Raw genomic sequence first — 17,083 nt, 5'->3', positions numbered from 1 at the left:
TAAGAATTTGATATGTTTTATGTGTTTCTATTTATTGGTTTTATGATATATTTTTTCTCCTTCGGAGCGCATTTGCACTCCATAGTTATAGAATCGAACATCACGACCTTTCGAACGCATATGCGTTCCATAGAGACTGACTTGATCACCAATGGAGAACTTGCTGGTTTCCGATGGAGTGGAATGCATTTGCGTTCCACGCAGAGACGAACTCACATTTGCGCACCAACTAAGAATCTCACTTCCTGCTTTCCGACGAAGTGGAACGCATTTGCGTTCCACGCAGAGACGAACTAGGACTTCCGGGTTTTCAAAAAGGAGGCTTGGAGCGCACGCGCCCTCTTGAGCGCGAAAATGAGGAAATCGGATAGAGGAAATTCTCTACAGCTGGTTCCGATTGAAGAAATCTCCAGGACTGGCTGTTTGTTTTTTAAGGCAGGGTATTTAAGTGTTGTGAATGTATGTATTATGTGTATATTGATGCCACAAGCCCCTGACGAAGTCTTAACAGACGAAACGCGTAGGGTGGCAAGCTTTATTTATTTATTTTATTATTAATTCTTTCAATCGTGGATCTCTTCATCTCTGGTGTCTTTGGAATTGTTGGATGATGAAATCGTTCCTTTGGTGGAAGACATCGATGTTGATTTGAAGTGCCTTTTTACTACTATTATTTTGTAAGTGTGTCCAATAAAGCTTTATCTTTAATATCATACATTTTTACACTATGGTCCGTCTTTGTGCTTCATTTTAAGCAACTGTTTCCACACTGAGAAGGGAAGAAGCATCTGAAGAGGACTGAGTATACCCTGCCTATTTTTTACGTTTGTTTGTGAGTGTATTTTTAGCTTTTTATATAACGTACTTTTTATTTTCAGTCTGCACTATTGGTCTCCCTTTTGTACTTTTTAGGTTGTGCTTTTTAGTGTTTTATATTTACAATATCAGAGACATTGAGGAGTCTTTTGCACCTCCTGAATTGGGGTATTTATATTTTATATATATTTTTCCCCGTTTGATAGCCACAAGGGTTGTTTTGCATTGTTTGCAAATCACTTTTATTTTTTTTATTAGCAAGGATGTTGCTTTCACATTGGTGGAAAAACATACGGACAAGCATGGCAGATATCTGATAATTCAATGCACAATTAACAACGCACATTTCACACTAGTGAACATTTATGGTCCACACAGTGGTCAACTGGCTTTCTTAGACATGCTTTTCCAAAAAATAGAGGGAAAAAAGCTAGGGGAGTGTCAGGGTTTCTTTGCTGTTTTAAACAGCAACCCTTTCTGTTTCAGTGATTGAGTTTTCAGCTGCAATTACTATGAGCTGCTTCTGCTTGTTGCCACGGTTACTCACCTGTGAGTAGTAATCAACCCTGCTGCTAATCAGTTCTGCCTATTTAAGCAGCTAAGCCCAGAACCTCCTTGCCCTTGCATGGTTTCCTGTTTCCCAGAAGTCTCCTTGTTCCTGTGTTTCCTGTTTGTTCCTGGTTCCTGACTCCGGCCTTGTTCCTGACTCCGCTGCTCTCCGTGCTCCTGATCCCTGGCTTGTCTGACTACCCGCTCTGGTGACTGACCCCTGCTTGATTCCTGGACTTTGCTTTTGTTATTTATTTGTTATTTATCAATAAAGGTGTGTTTGCATCTAGTTCCGTCATGCAAGGGCCATGAATACAGATGGTACAGGCAAGACACCTATACCTAACCTACTTACCCGGTGGGACCAGCAGAACCACCATTTGGACCAGTATGCCCATCTGGATCCAGTACCCGGCCAGCCTGCGATTGCGGCCGCCTCTGCCTCACTTCCTGTTCTAGCACCGGTTGTAGCCTCCAAACCTGTAGCGGCTAGAGAAATGACTGGGTCTGTCCCACTCCCTCAGTATTTTGGGGGCAACCCAGCACAGTGCAGATAATTTATAAATCAGGTTAAAGGATACCTTGAAAACCTGCCCCAGGCATTTCCTACAGACAGTGACAAAGTTCACTTCATGATTTCTTTGCTGTCTGAAAAGGCCCTAGCTTGGGCAAAACCTCTCTGGGAGGCAGAGAAGCCTATTATTTACAATTACCCTGAATTTGTTGCATCCTTCAAAAGGGTTTTTGATATTCCAGCTCGCTCCACCCCTACTGCCGAACTACTCATGTCTAATGCTCAGGGCAGAAAAACTATTGTCGAGTATGCCAGTGAATTCCGTACCATGGCAGCAGAAGGTGGCTGGAACAACGAGACTCTCGTGGCTGCCTTTGCACGAGGTCTCTCCGATGTGTTTAAAAATGAGATTGCAGCCAGAGAATTACCTAAAGATCTCGAGGAACTGATATCATTTGTCACCCTCATTGACATCAGACTCCGAGAGAGATCCTCATCCAGGGAGCGCCTGCGGAGGCCTCTTGTAAATTTGGCACCGTGCTTTTCTTGTCCACCCGAACCTCCCTCACCTCCCATGCCTCCTGGTCCTGAGTCCTCTGTCTGTGTGGAGCCAAGGCGGTTAGGCTTCTCACGCTTCTCGGTCGAGGAGAGAGCCTTTAGGAGGAGGGGGGGTCTGTGCCTATACTGCGGACACCACGGTCACGTGTTAAAGTTTTGCCCGATTCATCCGGCAAAGGGCCCGCACCCAAGATACTGTCAGGGGCAGATCTTGGGTGGTCTTTCTGCAGACCCAGAGATATGTGTGCGCAAACCCTTGGTGTCTATTATCCTCTCCTGATTCATCCACTGAAACCCGGGCATTTCTTGATTCTGGGGCCGCAGGCCTGTTTATAGATTGTGCATTTGCATCAAAGCACTCTATACTCTTACAGTCTCGCAACTTTCCACTAGCCTTCGAAGCCATCGATGGCAGACCAATACAGCCAACCCACGTGACCCAAGAAACCGTGCCCATATCGCTGGCTGTAGGGGCTCTACATCATGAGACGATCCAATTCCAGGTCATTTCCTCTCCATATTACCAGGTTGTTTTGGGATACCCTTGGTTACAGAAGCATAACCCCACAATAGACTGGCGCAAATCTGAGATATTATCATGGTCCCAGCAATGCACATTTTCCTGTCTCGGTTTTGGGCGCATGTTCTGCCTCTTCCTTACCCGCTAAGTACCAAGAATTCCAAGATGTATTCGACAAAGGTCAAGCCAGCGTTCTGCCACCACACCGTCCGTATGACTGTGGTATCGAACTCCAACCTGGTGCCAATCCTCCCCGTGGCCGGATTTACCCACTGTCTGTAGCAGAGAATCGAGCGAGCCATGGAGGAGTATGTTACCGATGCACTGTCTAAGGGTTTTATTCGGAAGTCATCTTCTCCTGCCGGGGCCGGCTTTTTCTTTGTAAAAAAAAAAAAAAGATGGCGAGTTGAGACCCTGTATCGACTATAGGGGTCTCAATCGCATTACTATTAAGAATGCCTACCCTATTCCATTAATCATGGAGTTATTTGACCGCCTCAAGGGAGCAACGGTCTTCACCAAACTTGATCTGAGAGGGGCATATAATCTCGCCCGGATAAAAGAGGACCACGAATGGAAAACCGCATTTAACACCAGGAGCGGCCATTACGAATACCTAGTAATGCCCTTTGGTCTTTGCAACGCTCCGGCGGTTTTCCAAGAATTTATAAATGACGTCCTGCGAGATATGCTGCAGCAATGTGTGGTGGTTTATCTTGATGATATTCTTATCCATTCCACATCTCTCGAGAACCATCACGCAGACGTTTCTCGTGTTCTACAGAGACTTAGAGAAAATAATCTGTTCTGCAAATTGGAGAAATGTGAGTTTAACTGCAGACAGGTCACATTCTTGGGATATGTTATCTCAGATGCTGGATTCTCTATGGATCCTGAGAAACTTTCGGCTGTACTAAAATGGCCTCGACCTACGGGTCTTCGCTCTATACAACGTTTTCTGGGCTTCGCCAATTATTATCGGAAGTTCATACGCAACTTTTCTTCCTTGGTTAAACCTCTCACGGACATGACCAGGAGAGATGCTGATCCACAGCATTGGTCACAAGAAGCCATTACTGCCTTTGAGTCTCTCAAAGTTGCCTTTGCTGCTGCTCCTATACTGGCACACCCTAACCCTGCCTTACCATTCATTCTTGAATTTGATGCGTCTGAGACCGGAGTAAGCGCCCTCCTGTCTCAACGTCCTAACCCTGAGAGCTCCAGGCATCCGTGCGGGTATTTCTCGAGGAAATTGAACCCGGCGGAATGCAATTACCAGATTGGTGATAGAGAACTTCTAGCCATAATTTTGGCTCTCAAAGAATGGAGGCACCTTCCTGAGGGTACTTCAGTGCCAATCCTCATCCTCACAGACCACAAGAACCTTGCATATCTTTCCGAAGCTAAGCGGCTTTCCCCCCGGCAAGCTAGATGGGCTCTCTTCCTATCAAGATTCAATTATGTGGTTTCTTACTTGCCCGGTACCAAAAACATTCGGGCTGATGCCTTGTCTCAACAGTTCTCCCCTCCATCTAGAGAGGAGGTAACCCCTACTCCTGTGATTCCTCCGGACCATATACTGGCAACCATCCGTACTAACCTCACCTCACCCCTAGGCGAGGAGATTCTGGCTGCACAAAGTAATGCTCCTCCAGAGAAACCTAATGGCCGTTGTTTTGTACCTATTAACCTCCGTACGAAACTATTGAGTACATACCACGACCCCAAAGCAGCTGGACATCCAGGCAAAAACCAGTTAATATGGTCCATCTCCCGGCAATTTTGGTGGCCTAGTCTCCGTTCAGATGTCACCGCTTTTGTAGCTGCCTGTCCTGTGTGCGCTCAAAATAAAACCCCACGACGCCCTCCAGTGGGTCTCCTGCAAACCATACCTAATGGTGAACGACCCTGGACCCACTTGTCCATGGATTTTATCGTAGATCTTCCGGTCTCCCGTGGCAATACAGTCGTTCTCATGGTTGTTGACCGATTCTCGAAGATGTCGCATTGCATTCCCTTGAAAAAACTACCAACTTCCCAGGAACTTGCAACAATTTTTGCTCGGGAGGTCTTTCGTTTGCATGGGTTACCCAAAGTGATAGTCTCAGATAGGGGTACCCAGTTCGTGTCCAGATTTTGGAGTGCTTTTTGTACGCAAATGGGAATTCAGCTTTCCTTCTCCTCGGCCTACCACCCGCAATCCATCGGTGCAGTGCTACGAGCTAACCAAACACTGGAACAGTTTCTGCGTTGCTACATTTCTGACCACCAGAACAACTGGTCTGATCTGCTACCCTGGGCGGAGTTTGCCCACAATAGTGCGATTAATGCCTCCTCCTTGCTATCCCCATTCTTGGAAAACTATGGGTTTCAACCGTCCATGTTGCCTGATACGTTCTTGCCACAGGGGATACCGGCATTGGAGGAACATCTCAGGGAACTCCGTTCCACTTGGGTGCAGGTTCAGAATTCTTTGCAACGCGCAATGCAGAACTACAAACTCCAGGCCGACCGCAGACGCCTTCCTGCACCTACCTATCAGGTCGGAGAGAGGGTCTGGCTGTCTTCCCGTAACCTACGCCTCCGTGTTCCCTCACAAAAACTGGCACCCCGATACGTTGGCCCATTTCGTATACTTCGAAGGGTTAACCCTGTAGCTTACGCACTTGACCTTCCTGCTAACATGCGCATCTCAAATGTTTTCCATGTTTCCCTCTTGAAACCGTTGGTTTGTAATCGCTACACCACCTCAGTGCCACGTCCACGTCCTGTTCTGATTCAATCATGAGGAATATGACAATCATGAGGAATATGAAATACGCAGCATCATTGACTCACGGGTCTTCAGAGGACAGATCCAATACTTGGTGCACTGGAAAGGATATGGTCCAGAGGAACGCTCCTGGGTTCCAGCCTCTGATGTCCATGCACCATCCCTCCTTCGTTCCTATCATGCCCGCTTCCCCATGAAGCCCGGACCCACCAGCAGAGATGGGGGGAGTCGTTGAGGGGGAGGTACTGTCAGGGTTTCTTTGCTGTTTTAAACGGCAACCCTTTCTGTTTCAGTGATTGAGTTTTCAGCTGCAATTACTATGAGCTGCTTCTGCTTGTTGCCACGGTTACTCACCTGTGAGTAGTAATCAACCCTGCTGCTAATCAGTTCTGCCTATTTAAGCAGCTAAGCCCAGAACCTCCTTGCCCTTGCATGGTTTCCTGTTTCCCAGAAGTCTCCTTGTTCCTGTGTTTCCTGTTTGTTCCTGGTTCCTGACTCCGGCCTTGTTCCTGACTCCGCTGCTCTCCATGCTCCTGATCCCTGGCTTGTCTGACTACCCGCTCTGGTGACTGACCCCTGCTTGATTCCTGGACTTTGCTTTTGTTATTTATTTGTTATTTATCAATAAAGGTGTGTTTGCATCTAGTTCCGTCTCTGTCTGGTTCCTGGTCCCTGACAGGGAGGTGATCATGGGTGGGGACACAAATTTTATTTTGGATGACCACTTAGACGCTAGATCCTCAGGGACTGCAGTTCAAACCAACACGACACATAGAGCCCCCACAACGAGGAAGCTGAATAAAATCCTCTTAACTCATGGATATATTGACCCGTGGAGAGTGATGCATCCGTTGGAACGGGATTACTCGTTTCACTCGCTTGCACATAATTCTTACTCAAGGATCGACCGATTTCTACTCCACAACTTGATGATATTACGAGTTCAGGAGACAGGGGTGGGTTTGATTTCTTGGTCTGATCATGCGCCGGAAACGCTCACATTGGGAGAACAGTTTCCCAACAGAGGTAGGGGTTCCTGGCGCATGAATGAACACCTACTTACCAATCCAAATACACTTGCAGATATCCGAGAGGAGTTGAATCTGTACTTCCATACGAACCAAATGCCGGGCACGGAACCAGATCTGCTCTGGCTGGCCCACAAAGCCTATATCAGAGGGGTTTTAATTAAACACGCTAGCTATGCCAAAGCCAAAAGGCTGCAAACATACTTGTCACTCACTAAACAATTGACGGAATTGTCCGCACTAAACAAAGCAAACCCATCCCCCAAACATGCGAAGGATCTTAAACAAATACAGCGCCAACTAGAAGAATTGGAACTGGCTAAAACCAACTTCATACTTCGCAGGTTTAAACAGCGTTTCTTTGAGCAGGGGAACAGAGCGGGAGCCCTCTTAGCCTCACAATTGAAAAAAAAAAAGCATTAGCCACTAAGATTGCATATATACACACAGCGCAGGGAGACAAATTGTTAAATCCAGATACAATAGTACAGGAATTTGCCAAGTATTACAGTTCACTGTGCAATCTCAAAGAGGACCCCTCGACCCATGTCCCTACCCTAGATGAGGTCAATATGTTCCTAGATAAGGCTCGCCTGCCCAGATTACAGGAAGAAGACACACAGACTCTTATAACGCCTATTACGCTAGAGGAACTACAAACCCATATAAGAGCCCTACCTGCAGCGAAAAGCCCTGGCCCAGATGGCCTCCCGGCCATATATTATAAGACATATTGACCAACTAAGTCCCTCCCTATTGAATAATAGCTTCCAAAAAGGCACCCTTCCTAAAGAAATGCTCCTGGCCCACATAGCTACGCTGCCAAAGCCGGGTAAAAAACCGACTGCATGCCCGAATTTCAGGCCAATATCACTCCTTAACATAGATACTAAATTATATGCTAAAATTATAGCAAGTAGACTTAGTATAATTCTACCCAAACTCATACATTATAATCAATCGGGATTCACCAAAGGGAGACAGGGTTCAGACAACTCTAGACATATACTGAATGTGATACATCACATTGGAGAGACGTCTAGTGAGGGCCTTCTCTTAGCGCTGGACGCGGAGAAGGCCTTCGACAGGCTAAACTGGCTATACATGAAGGAGGTGATGAGACGATTTGGACTCCCCCCTCCGCTTATTACTGCCATAATGGCACTATATACAAACCCTACAGCGAGCGTCTCCAATGCGGGCTTCATCTCCTCCCCCTTTGCCATTACCAATGGGACTAGGCAGGGATGCCCCTTGTCCCCCCTTTTGTTTATTTTATGTCTAGAGCCACTAGCCCAAATCATTAGGGACTCACAAAACATTACAGGCATCTTGATTGGGGATCAAACACATAAACTTTCGTTCTTTGCGGATGACATCATACTTACACTTTCATGCCCAGAGACATCCCTCCCCAAACTAATAGACCTATTAAAAGCATTTGGACAAGTGTCCTATTATAAGCTCAATGCGGGCAAAACACAGGCGCTGCCCATTAATATACCCAAAGGCAAACAGGAGACCCTGGCCAAACTCTTCAAATTTGATTGGAGAGATGACTATGTAACCTACCTAGGGGTGAAAATAATAAGTCCATCAAAACATTGATGCAGTACAACCATATTCCAATGTTGGCAGCTCTACGACAGGAGTTAGGGGGGTGGAGAGACGTCCGAGTCTCATGGCTGGGCCGCATAAATGCACTTAAAATGATGGCGCTGCCTAAGTTGCTGTATATTTTTAGGATGCTTCCCATAAAGATCCCGAAAAGCTATTGTGCAAAGGCCCAAAAAATGTTTATGGATTTTATCTGGTCCAGAGGCAGGGCACGAGTAGCAAAGGAGGTGTTGCAGAGATCATTCCGGGAGGGGGGAATGGGGGTGCCTCAGATATGGGAGTATAGCAGAGCGGCTTTATTGGCCCAGGCAATCAATCTCCACGCACCAAATGGCCTGCTAAGCTGGGTAGACATGGAAAGAAAACAAATGGTAGCAGACGCATTGTTAGCACATATGTGTTCACCCTCCAACCTGAGACCCTCACACCCTCACTTATATCCGACTACAAGAGCATCGTTAGATGTGTGGTCCACCTTCTACAAAAACCAATCACATTCTAAGTTTCGCAAATTGGCGCCTTTGGCTACCCTAAAAGCCATATCTCCATGGCTTTCAATTAGACAGTGGGAAATTAACGGGATCACAAAACTATCGCAACTACTTCTAGGGGGGGAGCTGCTCCCATTCGTAACCTTACAGGAAACATATCAACTGCCAACAAAATTTACATTCGCATACTTGCAACTTAAAGGGGTAATACTAGAACATGTTGATTATGGGAGAAAAGATACCAACCCCATTGACAGTGATGCACGGCTATTGCTCGCTTCATGCTGGGCAGCACCACTGAAGCCCAAACTCCTATCTTGCTGCTATAGAACCCTTGCCACCCCAGGCTCCAGAAATCCCATGTCACTAGAGTCGCAATGGGAAAAAGAATCTGGTAAAATAGTTTCCCAGGAACGGTGGATAAAACGGCTAAATGCACTGAGGTGCTACTCACTAATAGAGGCTCATAGGAAACTTATTTATCGCTGGTACCTTACCCCTGATAGACTGAGCCGGATGTATGAAGGAGCGTCGGCGATATGCTGGCGATGCGGCCTAGAGAGGGGCACCATGACCCATATATGGTGGACCTGCCGAGCAGTTCAGTTGTTTTGGAAAGTGGTAGCAGAGATGGTGGAGACACTGCTGTTTGAGTTGCCTACAGAACCAGAAATATATCTTTGGCTGGAGTTCCCTCCTTGGGTAACTTTTCATCAGAGAGCCTTGGTGTCACATATAGCTCTTGCAGCCAGGGCACTGATAGCGCTTAACTGGAAATCCAGCATCTGCCCGACAAAACAGGCACTAATAGACAGGATAAATCTCCACTATGCATATGAACGCATGGCGATCCTCTCTGAGAGTGCTAATTGTACCACTTCCAAGATATGGGACCCATGGGACACTGTCTTCCCCTCAAATATAGGGGGCAGCGACCCTAATAACAAGAGCAACTAAGGGAATTCCCCTATCATGACATGTCCTTGCCGGCCAAGTCCAAAATAACCTACTACTCACTGATTGCTTGCTACTTTATTGTATATTCTTTTGTTTTCTTTTTATCTATTTATTTTTTTCCTTTTGTTTTCTCTGTTTAAGTTGATTAACTTCCACAAGGTAACAGAAATACTACAACACTAGCTTACCAAGGGAATACTGTTACCGCTAGGGTAACCACTACTTATGTTGAATGCAACACTGCCGACTCTCCCTAGAGCCAACTCCAGTTTGAAGTAGGCGGCTCACGCATATGAGTTAGACTGAGTTGTATAATAACCTCTTTAGGGGTACCTCGCACCAAAACATATTTGTAGACGCAGGTAACAGAACCTGAACCCGAGTGCTAGGGATGAAAGGAAGAGGGGAGTAGGAAAACTGAAAACTTTTGTATCTTGAATGTTAAAATAAATAATAGAATGGTTATGTATCAAATACGACAAATGTTTATGATATGACATATTGTGCATGTATGTATTTTATTGGAATCAATAAACTTCAATTATGAAAAAAAAAATCGTTACATGTCGCGGGCGTGGGGAGCCGTCAGGTATTTGTGGGTGATGGGTGGGGCAGCCCGGGGGACCACCTCCCGGCTCGGTTTACCGTTGGTTATGTGTGTATCAGATCTGATCTGGCTACCTGGCTGGTTATGTCTGTCTGTCCCAACCATCAGTCATGGCTTGGTTCCCGGTCTAGGGGTCCGTTGTCAGCGCCCATTCCGCTCGGCTGCCCCCCTCTGGTGTGCCCCTTTCCCAGCATGCTCCCCATATGCATGCCTGTTCAAGCCGCGGACTCTCCTCTCTCTCTGTGTCTCCGTTCCGACTCCGCAGGGCTCATCCCCCCCAACTGGAGGTGGGTTGGGAGGGGGGGGGGGGGATGTGGGTGGGAGAGCAGGGGTGGGGAGTGAGGGGGGAAGCAAGAGAGGGGAGAGGGAGAACCCAAAAAAGGAGGGGGGGGTGGAAGGGTGCCTCTATCTTTTGCAACCTCTGTGGGGGGGTCCAGTGCCTCCTTTGTTCCCCGTATCTGGGCGGTGTCCGTCCCCGTCTGCTGTGGTCTGTCTTTGAGCTATGAAGGTGCACGAGGGGAACCACGTGATAGCGCATTTGTCTCCCGTTCCGTGCAGCGATGCCGTGAGGGATTCCATGTACCCTATGTATTGGTCATATTTTTTGCAGATACCATTCTGAGTTCTTATATTTCTACATATTTACAGTTGGTATTATATTTATTTACATATTATCACTTTGGTGATTCACATCATTTTGTACCTTTGGTTTTTCTTTTTTCTTGTCACTATTGTTTCTTGAGTGTTTATAAGGGCACACTTATAAACCTAGGGTACTGCGTGCTATATAGTATTTGACGGTTAACTCTGTTGTTTTTCTCGATATATGTCCTCCACCCGGTCTATCCATTGCTCCACAGTCGGTGGCTCTGCCGAGCGCCATTTAGTTGGGATGAGGGATTTTGCCGCATTGAGCAAATGTTTGGTTATTTAGCGTTTGTAGGTTGCTATGGGAAATGTGGTGTGGTGGAGTAGCATTGACAGGGGCTGGAACGGTAGTTCCGGATCTGCTATGCTCTTGATTTTGCCTATGGGCGTTTTTAATGTGCGCTCGCTGCTCTGGTCGCACATGCGCATTCGGCTCCACTCGGGAGCCAACGTCGGAGGGGTAGGAGAGGTCACCAGCGCAGAGGGAGCCCGGTGCTGGATAAAGGTAAGTGGCTGACAAGTTTGTTTCCCTGGCACTATAGTGGTTCTTTAATCCCAAAAGCTATAAGCACCACCCAATAAAATTATTTTTATTTATATATATATATATATATATATATATATATATATATATATATATATATATCGAGTTGATGGTCCGCACTCACGGTCTTGATAAAATATAACTTTTATTGATTACATAAAAAAATGATGCCAAATAATCGTCAACGTTTCAGTCCCGGTTCGGGACTTTCCTCAGGACAGCATAACATTGCATAAAACAAAATTACATTGTATAGGGGGAATAAGTATATTAACTTACCCCAGGTGTGTCTCGCCTGCGTCCACCAGTGCCGTCTGCGCATGCGTAACACCGCGCCTAGTGATGACGTGCAACTATGGTGCCAAGTTGTGTGCGTCCCACCATGGAGACGCCGGGCACTTGTATTCCATTGGACGGCACTAGGAGAGATGACTCGCCTTCTTGTTGTCTTAGTCCAGCTTCCCGATGTTTCCATAGCAACGCGTCATGTATCTAATGGTGCAATGCAAAAGGATTGTAATCTAAAAAAACAATGATCAACTGTCATATGGTGCGATATAATAGAAGAATAGTGAAATTTGTTTGTAGGTTCTTATGAGTAGAAGAAAATAGTGGAACAACACTGACTGCATCTACTGTGTTGTTGGAGAGTACCAAATATATTTATTAAATCTCCAATAAAAGTGCTGAGTGCCGAAAGTGGAAGGAGGTGCAACAATACCTTCCTCCTTTTATGAAGGAGGTAGTTTAAGAGTACTGGGTAAAGTGACTTGTGCTGAATTTTAAAGTGCATAATATAGATGTGCTATTTAAAGTGAAAGCTGTTGTTTAGGAACCCAGTTCAATAGATCATAAGGGTTAACATCATATATACAAGGGTTAACATCATATATACAATTTGTTGGTACTGCATATCTTAAGGGTTAACATCATATATACAATTTGTTGGTACTGCATTAAAAGAGAAACCCAATAAAAATGTGAAAAATATTGAAAAAAACAAAACAAATGAAGATACATAAACAAGTCAACATTTGATACTCAACTTACCTGGGGTAAGTTAATGTACTAATTTCACCTATGTAATGTAATTTTGTTTTATGCAATGGTATGCTGTCCTGAGGAAAGTCCCGAACTGGAACTGAAAGGTTGACAAATAGTTGGCATCATTTTTTTAATGTAACCAATAAAAGTTATATTTCATCAGTACCGTGAGCGGACCCAGGCCCAGCACCCGGCATTTCATTTTATAAACGGAATATATATACAGAATCCAGCGCACTCACTTATTCACTAAACAATGATTTCAAATCTTAGAGAGTATATATTATATATTTGGGAGTCCAGGCCAACTCCTTGGTTTTGCACCCCTCCCTGTCACAAGTGCCTCATTCCAGGACCCTATTTAGTCTTGACTTGCAGAGAGTCCCAGTAAGGAAGTATTTCCCAAGTAAGGGGATTAATCTCATAAGAGCAAGCATTAGGCTGTTAGAGTAGGACCTGCCAAGAATGGGGTATGTTGACGTTGTGGCAGGCTTATGCAATGTATGATCATATATAGTTGATCATGTAACTAAATCCATAGTTTCCTTGCACATCAGGAATATATATATATTTTTTTATTTTTTAGGGCTAAAATTTGCACCCATATGGGGCCAAATTAAGTCTGATCCTTTAAAAAAAAAAAAAAAATCTGGAAAAAAAAATAAATCTTTTTTTCTAAAGAACCCAATAATGGCAAATTCAGATAGATATTCAGGAAGGATTCTGTGACAGACCATTCTGTCACTGGAATACTAAATCCCTTTTTTATTCTCTGGTCCGGTAACTGTGTTCACCTAAATTTTATTGGAGGGAAGACTTGGCTCACATTTTAAAATGGTGGATATCCTGGACTTCACTACAGCTGACTGTGGACGCTCACCCTTGGTTCTATGTATAGCTATTGTGGCGAAATCAACCTCGCCACTGTGAACTGGAGAAGCCTGGTTGTTAGCCCCCTGCCCTACGACTATGGCCCTGCAGGTTAAACCTTTTATTTTACCTGCAGAAAGGTTTATTTGTGCCTTTCTGCGGACTGTTAAAGCCATGCTGCCCCAGATAGCTATGCCATGGAGCCCAGTCGTATACTGAAAGACTGTATGAAAGACTTTGGCTCCCTGGCGATTGAACTGGATGTATGTGATCTGAGCACCATTCGGTAATAATGTGTGCTCAGATCTAAGCTATCTGGGGATATGTGGAATGTATATGTTTTATGTACTAAATGTATCAGTATGCAATTTTATGTCTTTTACTGTCTTTTTGTCTGTCATGTGGGTAATGGAGTCTGGTCTCTGTCCTGGGCCCTGTAAAGCCGGTCTGAGCTGGAAAGCCATGCTGGCAGGGTTTTTTAAAAGATACTTTACTAACTTTTGAATCCCTGGTCTGATTCATGCCATTTTATAATATGTTGTTCCCCTGAATGGATTGATTGTGGATATGTATTTTTATGTGAATGTGATGTACGGTTTTAGAGTTATGAAAGTTGGGTAGAAAGTATGTTTTAACTGTATGTGTAATTGAGTTTCCTCTCAGGATAAGGGAAGGGTATATGTGGGATGTAACTGTGATGTGATTGGTTGTTTTATACCTCCCTCTGGGCGGACCTGTATTTGCAACAACTGTAATAAAAACCAGGCTGGGTGTGCCAGCACTTCAGATTCTGCTTGCCCCTTCAAAACGAAGTGTCGTCTCGTTATTGGGGGAATTGGATTGTATGCTGACTGCCAGGAGTGTAAGCGGATTGTATGTTTTTCCTGTTCAGCTATTCCAGGGTTCGTGTGTTTCCAGTTCGGGAGTTGGAAGATTCGTACAGTTTGCAGTTCGGGAGATTGGTGCTTGCAGTAGCTGTGGGTCTATGGGAAAGGGGATTATCGCCTAAACGTTTTTTATCCCCTTGTGTGCGAAACGGTCCACAACAATTGGTGGCAAGCGGCGGGATCGTTCCTACAACCAGAAGGACAGCTACAGACAACACCATTCCTGGATTTACAAAGTGAAGGCAACGCCAGTACCCGTACAGCGCCCCTATCTACTAAGGAACCAACTTCAGCAGAGCAAGCATGGCACCCAGCTACACTCAAGAGGCGTATGACAGAGAGGTCACCGCTGTGCTTGCTTTATGCGGACCCAACCCCTCGGAGAGTATAGTGCAGCTTGTGAAGAAAGCAGTGCGAGAGTACTTGCCGTGGGAATCAAAACGGGCAACGTGCATCCTTCCTCCCCAGCGGCAGTGTGTACCCCAGGGAGCTGATGGTGTCGTCCGTCCTCCCCAGCGGCAGTGTGTGTCCCAGGGAGCTGAAGGTGCCGTCCTTCCTCCCCAGCGGCAGTGTGTACCCCAGGGAGCAGAAGGTGCCGTCCTTCCTCCCCAGCGACAGTGTGTACCCCAGGGAGCTGATGGTGTCGTCCGTCCTCCCCAGCGGCAGTGTATACCCCAAGGAGCAGAAGGTGCCGTCCTTCCTCCCCAGCGGCAGTGTGTGTCCCAGAGTGCAGAAGGTGCCATCCTTCCTCCCCAGCGGCAGTGTGTACCCCAGGGAGCTGATGGTGTCGTCCGTCCTCCCACGCAGCAGTGTGTACCCCAGGGAGCTGATGGTGTCGTCCGTCCTCCCCAGCGGCAGTGTGTGTCCCAGGGAGCTGAAGGTGTCGTCCGTCCTCCCCAGCGGCAGTGTGTGTCCCAGGGAGCTGAAGGTGCCGTCCGTCCTCCCCAGCGGCAGTGTGCACCCCAGAGAGCTGAAGGTCCTTCCTCCCCAGCGACTGAGTGTCCTGCAGGGAACAGACCGTCAGTCTCGCACCCCAGCAGCAGGACAAGAGAATGAAAGGGGAGACAGCTAGTTCCCCTCTCCACCAGCAGAGAGAGTGTCAGGGGGAGGAGCCTGCTAACCCCTCTCCCCAGCGGCAGTTTACCGTCCAGAGAGAGGAGCTTGTTACACCCTCTCTCCAGCGGCAGCCTAACCCACCAAGGGGAGATGTTAAGCCCCACGACTGTGCAGATGGGACCGTAGTCTCTGCACTTACAGCACAAGGGGTAGAGACGGTCGGTCCTGTCCCCCAGCCACAGAGCTGTGTATCCAGAGGGGAGACAGTCGGTCTCCCCCTCCCACAACCATGCTCCAACCCGGCTACTTCCATGGTAGCGCTGGCACCAGTGCAGAGTACTGCTGGTCTCTGCGCACTCAGCAACCCACCAAGGCAGACTACCAGTCCCCCACACAGCCGTGTTGAGACACCTGGACCTGGACAAAGTTCTCCTCTACCCAGGTGTAGTAACCATTTATTGTGGGTGGGCTGTACTGCTGTTTCTGCTTTGTGGGTGGGTTGCTAGACTAACCAGGGCACTGACAGGCAGGAGGTCAGATACCCTGTTAGTCTAGTTGGTAAAGGGGAGAAGTGTGGCGAAACCAACCTCGCCACTGTGAACTGGAGAAGCCTGGTTGTTAGCCTCCTGCCCTGCGACTATGGCCCTGCAGGTTAAACCTTTTATTTTACCTGCAGAAAGGTTTATTTGTGCCTTTCTGCGGACTGTTAAAGCCATGCTACCCCAGATAGCTATGCCATGGAGCCCAGCCGTATACTGAAAGACTGTATGAAAGACTTTGGCTCCCTGGCGATTGAACTGGATGTATGTGATCTGAGCACCATTCGGTAATAATGTGTGCTCAGATCTAAGCTATCTGGGGATATGTGGAATGTATATGTTTTATGTACTAAATGTATCAGTATGCAATTTTATGTCTTTTACTGTCTTTTTGTCTGCCATGTGGGTAATGGAGTCTGGTCTCTGTCGTGGGAGGTAATTGGATTACTTCTCCATTGTCTCCAGGAGAGAGGGCTCTGTAAAACCGGTCTGAGCTGGAAAGCCATGCTGGCAGGGGTTTTTAAAAGATACTTTACTAACTTTTGAACCCCTGGTCTGATTCATGCCATTTTTTAATATGTTGTTCCCCTGAATGGATTGTGGATATGCATTTTTATGTGAATGTGGTGTATGGTTTTAGAGTTATGAAAGTTGGGTAGAAAGTATGTTTTAACTGTATGTGTAATTGAGTTTCCTCTCAGGATAAGGGGAGGGAATATGTGGGATGTAACTGTGATGTGATTGGTTGTTTTATACCTCCCTGTGGGCGGACCTGTATTTGCAACAACTGTAATAAAAACCAGGCTGGGTGTGCCAGCACCTCAGATTCTGCTTGACCCTCAAAACGAAGTGTCGTCTCGTTATTGGGGGAATTGGATTGTATGCTGACTGCCAGGAATGTAAGCGGATTGTATGCTTTTCCTGTTCAGCTATTCCAGGGTTCGTGTGTTTCCAGTTCGGGAGTTGGAAGATTCGTACAGTTTGCAGTTTGGGAGATTGGTGCTTGCAGTAGCTGTTCCTGTCTATGGAAAAGGGGATTATCGCTTAAACGTTTTTTATCCCCTT

The 17,083-nt window shown here is 46.4% G+C and overlaps 1 protein-coding gene across 2 annotated transcripts in view; it reads left to right on the top strand.

The window, feature by feature from the left end:
* NECTIN3 (nectin cell adhesion molecule 3) overlaps positions 1-17,083 on the top strand; it is a 606,022-nt gene that overhangs the window by 90,139 nt on the left and 498,800 nt on the right. The gene's annotated exons all lie outside the window — the stretch shown is intronic.

The sequence above is a fragment of the Pelobates fuscus genome, chromosome 1, assembly GCF_036172605.1.
Source record: "Pelobates fuscus isolate aPelFus1 chromosome 1, aPelFus1.pri, whole genome shotgun sequence".
NCBI lineage: Eukaryota > Metazoa > Chordata > Amphibia > Anura > Pelobatidae > Pelobates > Pelobates fuscus.
The sequence above is the reverse complement of the archived record's forward strand: the minus strand, read 5'-3'. Positions and strand labels throughout refer to the sequence as shown.